Genomic DNA, 17043 nt, shown 5'->3' with positions numbered 1-17043 from the left:
ATAGGACAGTATGTACTGAGTAGATATCATCGGCCGACTCAAAATAGAAATCACTATGCATAAAGTAATAGTGGAAAATCAACCATAGCCCTTAACAGATGACAATCAATTAAGAATTCCATAATCAGTCAACAATATCAAGATCACACATGAGAACTCAAGCCTCCACATCACGCTCTTTTGGAAAATGAGTTATTGGAGATTGGGTAGTATTATGTCATTTTAATTTATTTCCCTTAATATTACCATGCCAGAACGTGACACCCGATCCAAATATACCGTGTCGGAACGTGACACCTGATCCAAATATACCGTATCGAAAAATAACACCCGATTCAATTATACCATATCGAAATGTGACACCCGATCCAAATATAATTCATTTATCATTCTTTGTGATTACATTTCACTTCATTAACAATATTTCATCAAGCTTTCTTTATTCAAGGCACCATTTTTGATAGGGCAATTTCAAGATTATAGATTTCACGGTCTTAGGATTTCAGACCATCACAATAACATACCAACATCCAAGCCACAACAATTAAATGCATAGTAAACTTCATACACTACTCAATGAATATCAATCACTATTAAGAGTTTATCTATGATATAGAATAAAAACCATAATCTACCTCAATCGAAGAACTGAAGTAAAGCAAGCTAATCCACCAATGTTTTTCCTTTCTTCAATGCCTCAGACCATTTTCAATCTATCAAATATATAATATTTATAAGTAAACTAGTCCGTAGACACCAATATTATTTATATGTTTAACCTAGATCCAACAACTCACCCAATTCTATAATCAATTTCTTAAATTCTCAAGTCTAGGGCTAAGTCTTAATTGCTCCAATAACATAAATTTAATGGTATTCATATAGTACAATACACCTACTATTTAATTACTTATCTCAATATATCAAGGCTTGGATTAAGTTTATAATGTTGTACAAAAATTCCATCACAGAATCAAAGTTAAAAAATAATTTTCTTGAATTTACAACTATGAAAGACGAGCAACATATTCGTGAATTATTATATTATTAACCATCCAGTTTTATGACTTTTCCACCATCAAAGTGCACTGGTCTTCCTCTATTTAATTTGAAAGAAAGTGAAATTGACATATAAGGCAAACCATTTTAACCCAACAATTGGTTGTATAGAAAAATAATGATATTGATGTTTCTGTACACTTTACCTGAAGTCGTTTTCTAAGTCTTGCTGACGTCGAAATTGAGTTCTTCTCGTATTACAGTTTCTGCCGCATGATGATTTGTGGTGGTTAACAAATATAAACCTACTAACTCTAATTTAATAAATATGGGATAAATGGCATAGGATATTAAATAAATTACCATTTTAATCCATTAATTTAGTTAATTATTTAGATTCACCCCTCAACTAAATAATCATAGTTATCGAATAGTCCAAATACATATTAAAAATTTACGGAGTGAGTCTTTTATAAAATAAAAAATTTTAGTTCTCAAAATGATCTAATGGGTCGTTACAACAGATACCAATTTACCCATCCCCGAACGGTCAAAAGAAGAGTAAGGATAGAAAAGGGTACCTGACTCAACGAACAAATGTGGATATCTTCCACGCATATCCGCCTCAGTCTCCCAAGTGGACTCCTCAATCGGATAATTCTTCCATTGTACCTTCACAGATGCAATCTCCCTTGACCTCAACTTGCGAACCTCCCTATCAAGAATAGCTACAGACTCCTCCTCATAAGACAAATTCTCATCAAGCAAGATCGAACCCCAGCGAATAATGTAGTTTCCATAACCATGATATTTCTTTAGCATAGACACATGAAACACTGGGTGTACTCCGGATAAATCTGGAGGTAAAGCCAACTCATAGGCCACCTCTCCAATACGCTTAAGAACTTCAAACGGCCCAATATACCTCGGACTAAGCTTACCTCGCTTACCAAATCTCACCACACCCATCATGGGTGAGACCTTCAATAATACTTTCTCTCCCTCCATAAACTTCATGTCCCTGACCTTTCGGTTTGCATTCTCCTTCTGCCTGCTCTAAGCTTCTAGAAGCTTCTCCTGAATGAATTTCACCTTCTCTAGTGATTTTCTCAAAAGATCAGTTCCCCGGGGTCTCATCTCAAATGCATCAAACCAACCAATAGGAGACCTATATCTTCTTCCATACAATGCCTCAAATGAAGCCATATCAATACTCGAGTGATAGCTATTATTATACGAAAACTCTACCAAAGGTAGGAACTGATCCTAATGACCACCAAAATCTATCACGCATGCACGAAGCATATCCTCCAACACTTGAATTGTCCTCTAAGACTGCCCATCGGTCTAAGGGTGAAATGTAGTACTAAGATCCAATCTAGTACCTAACTCGGTATGCAAGGTCCTCCAAAAGTTAAAAGTAAATTGTGTGCCTCTATCTGATATAATAGAAATCGGAACTCCATGTAATCGAACAATCTCGCGGATATAGAGTTTGGCTAACTTCTCAACATCATAAGTCACCTTGACTGGAATGAAGTGAGCAGACTTAGTTAACCTATCAACAATCACTCATATCGAATCAAACTTATCCAATGTCTTTGGAAGGCCGACAACAAAATCCATTGCAATTCTTTCCCACTTCCAATCAGGAATGGGCATTCTTTGAAGTGTCCCTCCAGGCTTTTGGTGCTCATATTTTACCTGCTGACAATTTGGATAATGGGCAACAAAATCAACAATGTCACACTTTATTCTGCTCCACCAATAATGTTGTCTCAGATCGCGATATATCTTAGTTGCACCAGGATGTATAGAGTACCTCGAACTGTGAGCCTTTACAAGAATAGTCTAAATTAAATTATTAATACATGGCACACACACCCGCCCCTTAATCCTTAAGACGCCTTCCTCATCGATAACAGCCTCTTTGGACCCTCTCTTCAAGACCATATCACGAATCCGGCTCAACTTCTCATCATCAAATTGCTTTTCTTTAATCTTGTCAAGAAAAGAAGATCTTGCCTCCACACAGGCCAAGAATTCTCCTTTCTTAGTTACTTCCAGCCTCATAAAGTCATTAGCCAGAGTTTGAACCTCTCTAGCCAATGGACATCTGGAAACCTGCAAATGAGCTAAACTTCCCATGCTCCCTACTTTTCTGCTCTAGGCATCGATCACTATATTGGCTTTTTCTGGGTGATAAAGGATAGTGATATCATAGTCCTTTAGTAATTCCATCCACCTTCTTTGTCTTAAATTCAAGTCTCTCTGAGTGAACACATGTTGTAAACTGCGATGATCTGTATACACTTCACACTTTTCCCCATATAGATAATGTCTCCACTTCTGCAATGCAAATACAACCGCAGCCAACTCCAAATCGTGAGTGAGATAATTACGTTCATGTACCTTCAATTGCCTTGAAGCATAGGCAATTACATTCTTCTTCTGCATTAGCACTGCACCTAAACCAAAATATAATGCATCACAATAAACAATGAAATTCTTACCTTTTACTAATAGGGTAAGAATCGGTGCAGTAGTCAATAATGTCTTGAGTTTCAGAAATCTCTCTTCACACTCGCCCGACCACACAAATGGAACTTTCTACTTGGTCAGATTAGTTAGCTGGGAAGCAATGAAAGCAAATCCCTTGATGAACCGGCGGTCGTAGCTAGCCCAAACCAATGAAACTCCTTACCTCTGAGATATTAGTGGGTCTTGCCCAACTCTTCACTACTTCAATCTTCTGGGGATCCACCATCACTCCCTCCTTAGAAACCACGTGCCCTAAGAAAGACACTGAATTAAGCCAGAACTCACACTTGGAGAATTTGGCATATAGCCTTTTCTCTTTTAACAATCCCAAAACAATTCTCAGATGCTCTTCATGTTCTTTTCTGCTCTTTGAGTAGATCAATATATCATCAATAAAAACAATAATAAAGAGATCCAAATATGGCTTAAAGATTCCATTCATCAGACTCATGAAAGTAGTAGGTGCATTTGTAAGCCCAAAAGACATTACCAAGAATTCATAGCGTCCATACCTGGTTTGAAATGCAGTCTTCAGTACATCTACTGCCCGTATTTTAAACTGATGGTAACCGAACCTCAAATCAATTTTTGAGAAAATACAAGCACCCTCCAACTGATCGAATAAATTATCAATGCGAGGAAGGGGATACCTATTTTTAATAGTCACCTTGTTCAGCTGCCTGTAGTCTATGCACATACGAAGGCTACCATCCTTCTTCTTTGCAAATAAAACTGAGGCACCCCAAGGAGAGGCATTCGGTCTAATAACACCTTTATCCAACAACTCTTGAAGTTGGGCCTTCAACTCCCTCAACTCAGTTGGGGCCATTCTATAAGGTGGAATGGAAATAGGGCGAGTGTCGGGCTCCAGGTTGATACAAAAATTTATATCCATATCAGGTGGCATACCAGGTAAGTCTGCGGGGAAAATATCCATAAACTCATGCACTATCGAAATAGACTCAATCGATGGCACTTCAAAACTATCATCTCTGAAATATGCTAGGAAGGCTAAACAACCCTTACTCACCAACCTCTTAGCACAAAGAAAAGAGATAATCCGCATTGGGGCTGGAAAATAGTCACCCTCCCACACCAACAGATCCATCCCAGGCTTGGCTAATGTCACAGTCTTAGCATTGCAATCTAAGATAGCAAAATTTGGTGAGAGCCAAGTCATACCCAAGATTACATCAAAGTCAACCATTTCTAGAATAATCAAATCTACATAAGTTCTGCTCCCCATAAAAGTCACAAGGCAAGACCTATACACTTTCTCAACTAGCACAGACTCACCAACAGGAGTAGAAACACGAATAGGCATGTCAAGAGTTAGATATTTTGGCTTGGTAAAAAATTTCTTTGGCTAGATATCCAATTATTTCTAGGATGGCAAGAGATGTTCTTTCTATTCCTATTTCTACTGTTGCCTCTAAATCAACTTTTAGCACCGGTGTTTGGATTCTTGACTCTTATTGAAGTTCTTTATCTCCAAAGACAGTAGAAACTTTTATTTGCACTCAACAATGGTTAAGATCAACTTCCAAAGAATGCAAGCTTGAAGATCTTTTAGAAGAAATTCAGAGACTTGAGATAGTTGAAAAATATAAATTTACATATTTTACTCTTTATGAATATGTCTTTTATGTTTTAAAAAGTTTTAACATCTATTTTGTTAAACTTTCTTTTTTTTCCTTCAGAATATGCTAGCACAACCTTGAGCATTGATTAGTTTGGATGTTGCAATTGAAATTCGTAGTGCAACTGTTTTGCTCTTTGGTAGTTAATTTTCAGATTTTTGTTGCTGCTTCACCTGAAGTACTTTTGGATTATGCTTTTGACTTGTTTTTTGTATTTAATCATACTTTTATGCAAGCAATTGAGTGATCTTTCTCTGGTGACAGTTGGGTATATGGTTCTTTTGTGTTGAATATTGATCATTCGGAGGACTGTTTAAAGACCTTGTTATTTTTCTCAACTTGATTAATGAAAAAGTAAAGTATATAATTAACCTTTTATGTGCTAGCCTTCTTAATTTTGTTGTTGTGGAGGTTGTACTACTATGCAGTAGTTGCTATCTTCCTCGTGGTGGAAATTTTGTAATTTCTTTCGAAGCTATTTTTGCATATGCTGTTGTGTTGATTCGTGCTTTCAGTTTTTTTTCAAATAGTTTCATTTTGGAGAAAGGTAAAGTAGCAAGTTTTCTATTGGCCACAGCTGGAATGCTTCAATTACTTCATGCAATAGTGAAAAAAATGATGCTTCTTAAAGGACTTCTTTTTATTCTGGTGGTTCCTCTTCTCAAATTCGGTATCAAACTTGGACAGTCAAAATAGGTTGTCAATTCTTTATTTTTGAAGTCATTTCCTTCGTGAACCGTATGAGTTGAACAATCCACCAACTTATGGATTTATGTTGCTAATATTTTGCCCTTTTTAGAGCTTATCATTTTAGCTTATATACTTTACAAGAAAATCAGACATAGTTCCAGTCAGGACATATTCAAGTTTGTTATTATTGAAACCTTTTTTTTCTTCTCTCTTATAGCTCTAGCTTGGACTTTAGATGGTAACTAATTTAACTTATATATTTTTCTTCTGTCCTCACTATCTCTGAACGAGTTCAGGTATCTTTGAAGATTAATGACAGTTGTTTTGAAATTCTATTGATTTGCATTATGAAGATAGTAAATAAGTTTGTCAATATTTTTGCATTATAAAACATATTATTTCAACCCGTAAAAAATGAATCAAACCGATAAAACTGACAAAATCGATAAAATCGAAACCGACAGAATTTATACTATAATGGTTTGGTTTGGTTAAGTTTTAGCCAAAAACTGAGTCAAATCGGACCATGAACACCCCTACATCTCCCCATCCAGGTGGGCTCTCCATTTAATTGCCTAAATAGGATAAACTTTTTCTCCATGTACTACTACTTCTTGATGTTCCCATTCGAACTTCAAACATTAATGAAGAGTCGAAGGTACCAAGCAATAAATTATAGGAGGCATAGATGTCCATCACTTGAAAAACCATGAAAAAGGTAGCAAGACCAATGAACATGTCTAGAGTCACCTCTCCAATCATGTCCCTTTGAGGGCCATCAAATGATCACACATTAATCTTTCATGTTTGAATTTTCGCAATATCCACCCCAACCTTGTTAACGCGCTAAAAGGACATATATTCAGACCAAACCCCGAATTGACCAAATCTTTAGTTATGACTCTGTTCTAATGCTGGGTAGTGATTTAGAGAGCCTTGTTGAGCGAAGTTCCTTCAAGTAGCAATTCATCCTCATGAAAGGTATTTTATATCCCTCAAATACATGCCCAACCATATGGGCCACCTCTCTATCAGTGATATTGGAGGGAACATAAGATTCACTCAATATCTTCATCAGAAGTCTGTAACAGTGATAAAATGGATATTTGAGCGGGAGTCTTACTCAATTGATCGAGTATTTTTTTAACTTGTACCTCTTTTCAAATCGAGAATTTATTCTTCTAGATCGTGTCACCCCATGAGCAATATCTTCTTCTTTCACCTTTGTCTTTCCTTTATCATAACTCTGCAATACTGTATGAGTGTCATAGCTTTCGGGGGAAGCCTTGACAACTGTGAATAGTGGCTTGGATGCAACAACCTTGACCTCAAAGGGAGCACACCGTTCTACCATAACAGACGTTCAAGTTGTTGCAATCGTTATCTCTTCTCTCTCAACCAACCAAATAGATCCTTCCAAATCTACCACTTCCAGCATATTCATTTGATGGTTTAGAAGTGGATTATTTGGCACGCTCAATATAGGATCTTTGAGCTGAATGGTCTTGGTGTCAATAAGCTTCTGAATCTTATCTTTCAAAGATCGACAAGCCTTAGTAGTATGACTAGGGGTGTGCATCGATCGATTTGATTCAATTTTACATATTATCGATTCGGTTTATCAATTTTGAAATATGCTAAACCAATAACAAATAAATAAGACATTTTTTTTTATCAATTTTGGTCCTTAACGGTTCGATTTTTGATTTAACCAATAAGAAAATGCTCATAAAATAGTTATATGACTTCTCCAACAATATGAAGCGACAAGATAATAATATAACTTTACGGAATGCTCATAAAATATAAACAATAGTGACTAACATAAAAAGAACTCTACAAGTGTAACACATATAAAAGAACTAGGACAATAATGGGAATTGAAGGCTAAAGGGCAAAGGTAATAACCAATAAAGTATTGATATTAATATTTATTAAGGGATGAAGTAGTAAATTATTATTGTCTTAATGGGTTATCAGTTTACCCAATATTAAAAATTAATAACCCGATAATTGTTTTTATAAAATCATTAACCCAATAATATTTTTTTCGATTTAATTTATTGGTTGGTTCGATTTTGCACACTCTTAAGTATGACCCTTCATTCCAGAGTGATAAGCACACGTCTTATTAGGATCGTACCATTTGGCATGAAAATCTACAGGCAAAGAAGGACTTGGAGTGACATAGCCATCGTCTCTCAATCGTTCATAAAGCTAGGCTATGAACTCAGCTAAAGGGGTATAGCTTTTTATGGGCCTCTTCTCAAAATTGAGTCCGTTTCTATAAATTGATGGTTGAGTGGGAGGTGGAGTTTGGAAATATGTAGGTTGGGTATTATAGATAGGTAGGTGCGTTGTTGATATTGTGGATGGGGATTTTGCTATGGAGAAGGTATATAAAAAGGCATGATATTGAGGAGTTGGCATCTAGTATTTGGCCATTGGTTCCATGCGCCATGATTACAAAACCTACCTCTTTCTTCTTTCAGCTCTCAGCCATCCCTCCAAATTGCATGGCCTTGTTGGTGGTTTTCAAAGCCTTCAAATTGATAATGGTACTGTTTTTGATACCTTCTTCGATTCTCTCTCCCAACTTAATAATTTCGGCGAAACTCTTGTCATCAACCAACATCATTTTATCGTAGTATTGCGGTTCTTGAGCTCGAATAAAGTATTTTTTCATTTGAGATTCCTTCATAGGAGGTCTATCCCTAGCAGCCTCAAACCTCCATCTTATAGAATAATCTCGAAAAGACTTGCTTGGCTTCTTCTTCAAATTCTCAATATAAAACTAATCTAATGCATTTTCGACATTGAAACCAAATATGTTCATGAAATCTGAAGCCATGTCCACCCATTTTCGATAATCTTGTTCAATATACCATGACCGAGTCTCCCCTTTGAGGCTTTTCGTAAACAACTTCATTATGATTTTCTCATATTTTCCAAACCCTATTAATTTGTCATAATACATTCGTAAGTGGGCCTTGGGATCTCCAATACAATTGAACAGCTCGAACTCAACATCAAATGAATGCACAAATCTTCACAACTCAAACCACCCACTCTCTTACTTCCTTCTACATACTGCACTCTATTAGCCAATTTATCCAATTTCTTAAACATGAATTTTATCAGCATGTCTTTTTGGAAAGAATCTGATTCGTGATAGTTATGGATAAATGAGATGGTTTCAACATATGTGAGTTTATGGGTGTGGTTTCCAGGAGCATGAGCATAGGCAAAGTATTGTGGGTATAAGGTTGCCTCGGAAATATTTGGTTAATAATGGTAATTTGGATATTTGGGAGAGGCATGTAAGTAGAGGTTGAGGGATTATATTAGGTGGTGGAAGGCGATTTGGAAAAGGCATATAATTGGAGCTCGATCGAGTTTGAGGGATAGTATAAGGTGGTGGAAGGTGATTTAGGAGAGTGGTAGGCCTAAGATGACAAATAAGTGATGCACAATAATTAGTTCAAGCCTTATTTTGTCAATTTAAAGTTCAGAAAAGAAAACTAACTATTTATCATTTTGAAACACGAGAAATAAGGCAAAAGGGAAATAAAACTAAGGAAAAAGGCTAACAAGGGAAAATAATCCTAGAATCCAGAAACTTCATGTTGATCCCTATAGTTGGGTACAATTTGCTCTCTCATCTCTAGGGTGGCATCATATTTATGGTTCAGCGAATTGCATGCCACATTCTTTCTCTTTCATCAGCAAGTCCAAGATACCCCTCTCCCCTCAAATCTCTGCTTTCAGGGTCTTTTAAAATCCACACATAGTATTCGAATGTGTAGAAGGCTTGTTGCACACGAATATTAATGGTTATCACCCTTGACCACCTTCGTAGTATGTTATGAACTTGTGGAGTATTTGATCCAAAAATCATATTTCTAGTTACCTATATTGAATCGTAATGGTATCGCCACAAAAGCTCACAATTTCGCCACTGTATGTGTTTAGTGGCGATATTAGAGTTATGGTAAGTACTTCCATAATTAAATGTTATTTTTGATGACTTATTGTGTTGCCACTAAATACGCATATATGTGGCAACTTAGTCGCCACAAAATATTAACCAATACGCCACAAAAAAGGTCCAACAAAATGGATTTTAGGAAGGTCCCTTTTCGTGCCATATGCGTTTAGACTTTACTTTTTCCCCCTTTTTCTTCCCGGTCCAATATTTGTTCTCGCCTCAAAACAAAATGCCCTTTTGTGGCGACTCTAGGTAGTTCGCCTCAAAAACAATTGACCTTAGTGGCGACTCTAGATTGGTTGTCACAAAAGAATTTCCTTTAGCACCACTAAAGCTCTATTTTCTTTTTTTAAAAAAAAAAAATTGGGCAGAATATTTACACGAATTGCCCTACATTAAGTTATTAACATTATAACAAACACTACCAAATATACTTGAGAAAAAATAACATAAGAACCTTTCATTACCAATCAAATAGTCAGTACAATTATAAAGAATACAATATATTATTAGCAATTTCACAAGTCATCAAATTCTAGATACACTTTATGTCCAAATAAGAAAAGAAATAAAAAAAATTCAATGCATAATATTTAATTCAAATCACTAGTTCTCTTACCTTCAGACACTTGTTCTTCAAATTAAGCCTTCTTTGATCACTTTACAAGCAAATGTTACATATCAAGAAATATGTGAGACGTCTGCAATAAGTTGTTAACGACACAGAAATTTATTGGAGTAGCTTTTAAGCTTCTCAACATCCATACACAAAAAATTTAAGGACCACAATCAAGCAGGAGTATATTTAATAAACTACTTAGAACCTACCCAAAATATAAGAAATATTTTTGTTATTTTCTCTTAACTTACAAGTACATAGTTAATAGATTTTTTCGGTCTGTCATTTTCTTAAGACAGTCTAAAAATTATATAGTTAGTACGTGTTCATACAAAATGAAGTGCGGTGGAACTATCAGTTATTACCCTAAAAACCAACAAAGATGACTGATAAGCTGATTGAACTCAAAACACTTGAATATGAGATGTGAGCCTCAAATTTGTAATAATATACCGGTGAGAATAAGCCCAGTACCATTATAGACTAATCTTTTAATCAGATTTAACAGTTCCATGAGAAGTAAGACATGAAAAAAAAGAAGCATAATCAAACACCTGAATTAGTGAAGTACAAGTGCAGCGAGTGCATTAAATGTAGCACCAATTTAAGGAGTTCAACCATTAATGAACATGCTATTCTTCTTGCAGAAATTGTCTTGCTCACACATAGATAATATAAGAAAAACAATGAAAGATACTCATTCCAATGACAAGTATATATGCAATATATTAATAACTAGCCTTATTGCAATGATCTTGATAATAAAAATTTGTGTTAATAACAAGAATTTAGTGTTGTCTATATGGGTAATCTTGTACAGAGCATCAACTGATATTCTAAACAAGAATCGAGCCAAAATGTCAAACATTTAAGTGTTAAAAGTTCAATTGATAAAAATAAACATGAGCTTATATACCTCTTTATTCTAGCCAAGTCTATAGAGTACAAATGAGAGTAGCAATATTTCTACACCAAGTCTAGCTATCATTCCTCCTCAATGTCCCTACAAGAGCAAAATTTGAACAAATCAAGAACAGAAGACGCCAACATCAAGGAAACTAAGTGACTGATGAAGAAAAGCTAATGGTAAATACACTGATTAATGTAGAAATATCAAGTGATAGCCAATGAAAGAAACTTCCGACATCTAAGTTTCTTAGCATCTTCAAGAATATGTCTCTTAACTATTAGATCGGCTCATGCATAAGAGCATGTATAACAATTTGTTAAAGCATGTTGGCAAAGGTCGAAGAAAAGTCTGAGATACAATCTAGCGTTTGATTGACTATATAAAAAGATTAGAAACTCAGATGCTTTGAGGCAACACAGAGAACACGTGTGTATTAGAATAACAGTGTCTTTTCCACTAGATGTTTTGGCCAAAAAAATAAAAAATGTAACTGATGTGGATCATCTTAGAGTCCCTCTGCTCCCATAATAGTTGTACACAGAAGCTGAGCTTAGATCCTTTTTTGTACAAACTAGAGTTACCTAAGTGCTGTCACTACATTAATAAAAATAGAATTATATTTATCTATCAAAAGAAAAGAAAAAAAGCAGTAATAAGTAATAACATCTCACGGTTGGACCTCGAACAACCGTGATATAAACGACTTTAACATTCAAGAATATTATAACTGATACTACCTGGTCACTTGATTATCCTAGATACTATTAATAATCCACAAATTGATCAACAACTCCTGCTATTCTAGTATAACACGATTCCTATTAATTGTTAACATGAATCAACTTGTTAATTTGAAGTGGCAGGACAAGAATGTATAGTCCTTCATTTAAAAAAAGGTCAAAATGTTGAAGTAAGAAGAACGGCTGTCTATACACTCTAAGGATCTTTAATTGTGAGATATGTCCCTGCTTATCAATTTACTCTTCTAGGAAAGTACTTCTAACTAACTATATACAACTTTATGCAAATAAGTTAGTTGCTCAAAAGAACCAATTCAAAAAGAGATAAAAAGTGAAGAACAAACACTTGTTATAGCAAAACTAACTTCTCGTCTCAATATATTCAATATGCCTCGAGAATAAAACGAACTTGTAGAGATATCCACTAGCATTTCAGATATGAGAATAAAAAAACAGTGGAATACTCAAATTAGCATATATTACGAACAATCAAATCACGCTTCTGATTTCTAACAAAAAAATAACTCAAACCCATTAGAAAAGATCCAAAAATAAAAGCAAAGATATATCATTAGGGTTTCTATTTAATCATTTTGGGTTTCATTTACTTTTTGTCTATTTATTTATTTTTTGAATTATCTAGATTAAGAAATTAAAATGATGCCACAATATAGCTCCATTTTTAGTGGCGAGACAGGGTCGCTGCAAAAGACTTTTGTATCAATTTCTTATAAGTCGCCACATATACTTTTTTCATTCATATTTTATTAGAAACTTATTTCATATTTGTGGCGATAACCTTTAGGATCGCCACTAAAACTATCACCTTCTGCAGCAACCATTTGAAGTTGCCACTGAAACTCTTACTTTTGTGGCACTTATATGTGTCGCCACCAAAAGTCGTTGCAAAAAACACATTTGTTTTATAGTGAGGAGTATGGGGCATCCCGGCCAAGCAAGCATCTTGACTAGTACAGAAAATACTCAAGGTTGGAGCTGTCAAAATGGGCTTAGCTTGTGAGGTCGATCCAACTCAATCCTTGAATTAAGTAGGATTGGGCTAAAAAATTTCAGCTTATTTAGTTATGAGGTTTTTTAGCCCAGACTCATTTGGTCCGCCAGCTTCATAGGCTCAACTTGCGAGCCTTAGAGGTCAGTCCGTGGGTCGTGAATTTTAAAAATATTTATATTTTTAAGTAGTGCTTTATTTTATAAAATCTTCAGCAACTAGGCAATTGAAATTATAACTATAAATCTTTGACCTCTTTTAGTTTTGTGTTTATGCCTAATTTTTCGTTTCTCCTTTCTTGTCTAGTTTATGAAAAAAATGATCATGTAATGTATGTTGTTCTGATCAATCCTATGATCGTTCATTGTTGTATCTTATCTATTCCACTAAAGTGTGTACAACTCATGGACATGTGACTTTTTGACATATTAGTTTTGTGTTCATCAATATTCGATAGTCTTTCTAAGAGGCCATTGTTGTCCATCTTTTGATTGAAGGGTCAACCCGTCCTAGCCCGTAGCCCGCTTAGGGATGAGATGAGCTGGTATTTTATAGGTCCTTTAGTTAAAAGGATCAATCCGTCCTAACTCATTTAACTCGCTAACCATTTAGGGTTGGGTTTGGTTGGATTAAGCCAACCCATTTTGATAGCTCTACTCAAGGCCCATAAACATCTACAAGTTGCTGGATATAGTGAACATACTCTGCTGCAAATGGAACAGTACTATATTACAAATATGAAAAATTTACCTAAATATACAACTTATTTTACCATATTCTCTAAGATTTCCTACCATTTAAAAAAAATACAAAAATCTCTACTCTCTCCCATTCTCGGATACATCACTTTACGCGATGTATCAATCGGATACATCACTTTACGCGATGTATCAATCGGATACATCACTTTACGCGATGTATCAATCGGATACATCACTTTACGTGATGTATCAAGATGTACGTGATGTATTCGGAATCGAGACACGGTGTATCAGGACGTTTTTGGGATTTATTCAGATTCCATCAAATTTAAGGTATTTTTATAATCTGAAAAAGAATAGGGATATGTTGTAATTAGCTTTTAATACTGTGAAATTTGTGTAATCCCTACTAAAAATATTTATGGAAAGATGAGAGATAACATGGTGAAAGTGGAGAGGAGAAAGTTGGTATGGGCAAACTATGGAGCTCCTAAATGGCTTTTTATATTGTATATTGCACTTAATATAAGGCTCTCAACAAAAGACAGATTGGCAAAATGGGGGCTAACAACCATCTTGACATTTCCCTTGTGTTAAATGGAGGATGAGGATATTGATCATTTTTTCTTTAACTGCTCATTCACTGCTAGAATATGGACCAAGCTGCTAGCATGGCACGGCATACAAAGACCAGGATTGAAATGGCATGAAGAAGGGCAATAAAATACATGAAAGGTAGAAACAGTGTAACACAAGTGTACAGGATGACTTTGGTTGGAACCACTTATCACTTGTGGATGGAGCGCAACTGTAGAATTTTTCAACATATGAAACAGAGGACTGAGGAGCTCATTCTCAAACAAATTATACAAGAAGTACATGGTAGAGGATCCCACCAAGTCAGATTAGGTAATAGACTGCCAGAACTCAATGTTGATCCCTAGTAAAATTGTATAGATGAGTATAGATAGTTTCGATTATGATACTTAGCAAGACTTGGGCTAATTTGTCCAAGCTTGCTGGTTTTGATTCTTTGTAATTACCATTTTGGTAAATAAAATATTTACTTGAAAAAATTTATGTATAATTACTAGCATTAATTTGGTGTTTGAAAATTGAAAGGAGAATAGAAATCTCTCTAGTACATACTTGAAACGAGTTGAACTCTAAGAAGGTACTCCTTTAAGTCAATATAAATAGAGGATTGGCATTTTTAATGATTCAAAATAAATGAATTTTTGAAAGTTCAAGAATATATAATTAATTATTTTTTTAGAATTATCCTTTTAATGAAGTTTTTAATTGCTTTTAAATTTTAAATAATAATTATCTCTACTATTAAGAAGAGAGAGAAGAATTAAAAAGATAATATTGATAAATTATTTTAATTAACATTTTAAAATATTTTTCTTAAAAAGTGTGGTACGCTCAACAATTTATTCATATTGAACTATAGAGATTAGAGAGGGATGAATTTTGGTGGGATCTAATAAGAGAGCTTCAACCAAGAAAATGCATTCAATCATAAATGATGTCAAATTGTAATTATAATATTTTTCATATAATTTTTAAATATTTAAATTTTTGTTTAAAATATCAAACTAATATAATTTAATTTATCTATGAAAATTAGTCAAATTGACTTTCGAAAAGCGCAACAAGACAATTAAAAAGAAACGAAGGGAGTGATGTTTTTTTCTAATGTTTTAATTTAGTAATTATATAGATAATCTCCCGTTCGAAAAAATTTTTGAAAAATATTTTCTCTAGAAAAATAAGTTTCTTAAAAATGAGTAAAAGGACTTTTTTAATGAAAATAGAAAAAACATTTTATGATATTATAAGTTTATTGTCTCCTCCTCACCCACCCAAACCCCTAACCCTCACTACCCTTCAGGCTCCACTTTCCACCCCTCCATATTATTTTGTTAAAATACATATAAATGCTTTTAAATTATTTTTTATTTACTTACTAAACACAATAGAATAAGTAATAGATTCACTTATTTTCCAAAAAAATATTTTTCTTTCATACCAAATACATCCTTAATCTAAATAATTGTTTATCTATCTGCTTAACTATCTGACCGATTATTTATATTAAGATTCCTTGTTCACCATGCAACACGCTTAATTGAAACTCAATTAATCTGGACTCAATGCGATGTCAAGAGCTAGTTTTAAGACTAGCTCCATAACCTTTCATATACTCAAACACATTAGCTTGTTAAAAAATAATTAAATGAAATGTTTTAATTTTTGAGAATAATTTAATTTTATAATATTTTATTTTATACTTAATGACATAATCTTATAATCCCATCAATATTTATAAATTGTTTTAACTATAAATTTTAAAAATATTTTTTTCTTTAAAAAAATAAATAAATTTAGTGCTCAATCAAATACCATCGTCACAAATGACGAACGAGAGGGTGTAACAAATATGTAAGTGGCAATTAGGACGTAAATTTGCTAATAGACCGAAGTAAGAATAAAAAATATTCTGATAAACACGTTCCTCTGTCGTGTGAATATAAGAAAAAGTCATTATTCAATTGTTTATTTGGATGGTGCGCGATTACAAGTAATTTTTTAATGTCCGGTCGAAGATTGGATGTATGCATGGAGTTTTATAAGAGAACCAACCAAGCAAGTGGGTATATTTTTTATTTTATTTTTGTATTTTTACACCTTCTTGAAGCTTTCATTTTTTTTTTAAAGCCACAAATTTTAGGATTAAAGGTGAATAGTGTCTCCTCTTTTATCTATTTTGTCTTTAATAACTGTTTTTGTTTTTTTTGTTTAGTAGTACAATGATGTCAATAAAAGTCTTATGTTGTTGTAGCTTTTCTCCCCGTGCTATTAGTTAATTATAATTTTATAATTTGTTCAAGTTAATAGAAGATGAAGGTGTTTAATTAAGTTATTACGAAAAAAAGTGCTTCTACGTAATAACAGAAATTAAAAAAACAACTTTTCTCATAAATATTTTGAGAATCTCAAATAAATACATAATTGATAAAGACATAATACATAAATTGAACTTTTAATTTGGCTTCAAATTATAAGTTTGACCTTCAACTTTGACAAGCAGACACTTTAACTATCCAACACTTAAATAAAAAAATACTCCAATCCTACATGATAAAATGCGTGAAAAACATCCAAGTTACGCGCTTCAGAGGTAAAATTCGACGACCCTA

Source organism: Solanum dulcamara, chromosome 1 (genome assembly GCF_947179165.1).
Source record: "Solanum dulcamara chromosome 1, daSolDulc1.2, whole genome shotgun sequence".
In the NCBI taxonomy this organism is placed as follows: Eukaryota; Viridiplantae; Streptophyta; class Magnoliopsida; order Solanales; family Solanaceae; genus Solanum; species Solanum dulcamara.
This window is presented reverse-complemented; position numbering follows the sequence as displayed.